Consider the following 2,500-nt stretch of genomic DNA (forward strand, 5'->3'; position numbering starts at 1 on the left):
TCCCGGATCTTGTCTTTCTCACAGACGCGGGGGGACTGACAGCTGCATTTGCAGTTCCCGCGTCTGCGGCGACGGCTTCACTCCGAGTAGGAGCTGGACCCGTCGTCTTTGGACGCTTAGTTTTTTGTTCATTATTTTTATTCAGACCCATAATGTGTCTTGGTCTTTCATCCAGTGCGCTCCCCGGCCACCACCGACCCACACAATTTGGAACCCGCCAAAGGCTGGGTTAGGGCTACGCACCGAATATAGTCTGCTGGCTGGGTCGGTTTCCTTACCCAGCCCGCGTCCTCGCCCAGCAGAACCCACTTGCCCGAAGCGTGTGGTCGTTCCAAGCCGATTGACTGGACCAGGGCTGCTTTTCTCGTCCAGCCGCCCATCTAGCCGAAGCAGAGGCCAAAGGTACGTGTTGGGGACGTCTCACCCGCAGGAGAGGGCCCCCTCAGATCCCAGGATCCTCTTTTCCGACGACAAGGGTCGCCACGCACGGCAAACACGTGGGAGACAGCAGTCGGAGAGGCTGCCTCTTCCTCTCCACCACACTTCGTTCAGTTCGCTGCGTATTTAAGAACACGAGCTATCCAGCGGTACCTTTTTCGTGGAGGCTCAAGTGTGGCTAGGGCACGTTTGCCCCTTGCGGCCTGGGTTGCCCAGGGGATTGATTGCATCCCATGTATTCCTGAGCCCAGCGGAGTGTTGTCTAGTGGCGTGTTCCGCCCACGAAAAACGGTCTGAAAAACCGTTTAACGTAAACTGGGGAACTGATGCCACGAGTGACAACAGTTCCCCAGTCGGAAGTCATACAGCACATACAGTGCTGTACAAAGAACACGCCACAGCCCGTATGCTAAATCAGGGCCTCGCCATTATGCGAAGTACTACATGTACGACGCACTGACGGTCTCTAATGCCTTCATCGCCGATACACCCATCGACTCGGCCGATCAACCCTCCTACGCGAGGGCTAGTTCGGGGGTTATCTCCCGCCCTGGGTGGCCACAGACCGCCACCGCCAGTAGATAGGGACAGATGGGAATCTCGTTAATCCATTCATGCGCGTCACTAATTAGATGACGAGGCATTTGGCTATTTTTTTTTTTTTTTTTTTTTTTTGCCTAGGGGGGGAAATGCATTTATGCACTCCCTCTGTTGTCAGAGAGGGGTGTGCCGGACTCCCGTTTCCGGACTACCGGCTAAAACCCCCCCCAACAGCAACTTTGGCTGCAGAAAGTGGCATATTGCCCGTCATTAAGGTGGTGTGGGGAGAGAGACATAGTTAAGAGAGTCATAGTTACTCCCGCCGTTTACCCGCGCTTTTTTGAATTTCTTCACGTTGACATTCAGAGCACTGGGCAGAAATCACATTGCGTCAACACCCGTGGGGGCCATCGCAATGCTTTGTTTTAATTAGACAGTCGGATTCCCCTAGTCCGTGCCAGTTCTGAGCTGAGCGTTGAATGGCGGCCGAAGAGGACGACCGCACCGATGGGAAACGCCACGGAAGCCTCGCAGCGAGGAAGATCCGCGGGAGGCCAAGGCACGGGACCGAGCTCGGATCCCAGCCACGAGAGCCGTTCACCTCGCCCAGGCCCGGCACGTCAGCCAGACCCGCTTCCCGACCAAGCCCGACACGCCCCGCTCCTCAGAGCCAATCCTTATCCCGAAGTTACGGATCCAATTTGCCGACTTCCCTTACCTACATTAATCTATCGACTAGAGGCTCTTTACCTTGGAGACCTGCTGCGGATATGGGTACGAACCGGCGCGACACCTCCACGTGGCCCTCTCCTGGATTTTCAAGGTCCGAGGGGATGATCCGGACACCGCCGCAACTGCGGTGCTCTTCGCGTTCCAAACCCTATCTCCCTGCTAGAGGTTTCCAGGGAACTCGAACGCTTATACAGAAAAGAAAACTCTCCCCGGATCTCCCGACGGCGTCTCCAGGTCATTTTGGGTTACCCCGACGAACACTCTTACGAGGGCCCGAATGGTATGCGGTTCCGCTGCCGGGTTCCGGAATAGAAACCGGATTCCCTTTCGCCCAATGGGTGTTTTTTGTGCATGTATATAATAACAAAATATGCTGCGATTTATATAATAATAAAAAAAATAATAAAATAGCTGCGTTTTTTTTACAAGTGTTTAACGTCTTAGGACACCTCATCTACATAGGATTTCTCTTAGGGCTTAGGATCGACTGACTCGTGTGCAACGGCTGTTCACACGAAACCCTTCTCCACGTCAGTCCTCCAGGGCCTCGCTGGAGTATTTGCTACTACCACCAAGATCTGCGCCGACGGCGGCTCCAGGCAGGCTCACGCCCAGACCCTTCTGCGCACACCGTCGCGACCCTCCTACTCGTCAGAGCTTCATAGAGGACAATAAATTGCCCCGCTTCACACATACCACTGACGGTGGAGTATAGGCGCGACGCTTCAGCGCCATCCATTTTCAGGGCTAGTTGCTTCGGCAGGTGAGTTGTTACACACTCCTTAGCGGA

The 2,500-nt window shown here is 54.6% G+C and overlaps 1 pseudogene; it reads right to left on the bottom strand.

Annotated features, from left to right (window-relative positions):
- The window catches only part of LOC143261883 (large subunit ribosomal RNA), a 7,098-nt pseudogene that overhangs the window by 2,934 nt on the left and 1,664 nt on the right, over window positions 1-2,500 (bottom strand).

Source organism: Megalopta genalis, unplaced genomic scaffold, assembly GCF_051020955.1.
Source record: "Megalopta genalis isolate 19385.01 unplaced genomic scaffold, iyMegGena1_principal scaffold0074, whole genome shotgun sequence".
Classification (NCBI taxonomy): Eukaryota; Metazoa; Arthropoda; class Insecta; order Hymenoptera; family Halictidae; genus Megalopta; species Megalopta genalis.